This window comes from Trypanosoma theileri (assembly GCF_002087225.1).
Source record: "Trypanosoma theileri isolate Edinburgh chromosome Unknown TM35_Tth_19_V1, whole genome shotgun sequence".
Classification (NCBI taxonomy): domain Eukaryota; phylum Euglenozoa; class Kinetoplastea; order Trypanosomatida; family Trypanosomatidae; genus Trypanosoma; species Trypanosoma theileri.
Window position 1 is genome coordinate 194,725 of NW_021639861.1, and position 278 is coordinate 195,002.

Sequence of the window (278 nt, forward strand, 5' to 3'; positions counted from 1 at the left end):
AAAAAAAAAAAAAAAAAAAAAAAAAAAAAAAAAAATTAACACTGACATTTTAGTCCCCCTCCACTAGTCTTTATTATTCCCCTCTACTCCCCACACAGCCATGCGGATACTGCTGCTGTTATTATTATTTGCTACTGTTGTTGTTTTTCAAGCACATTCCTCACTATATATATATACAATCCTCAGTTTAGATAGAAACATAGAAAGACTGTAGATATAGACATATATATATATATTTAGAAAAAAAATATTTCATCAAAAGAAAGAAAACAAAAAAA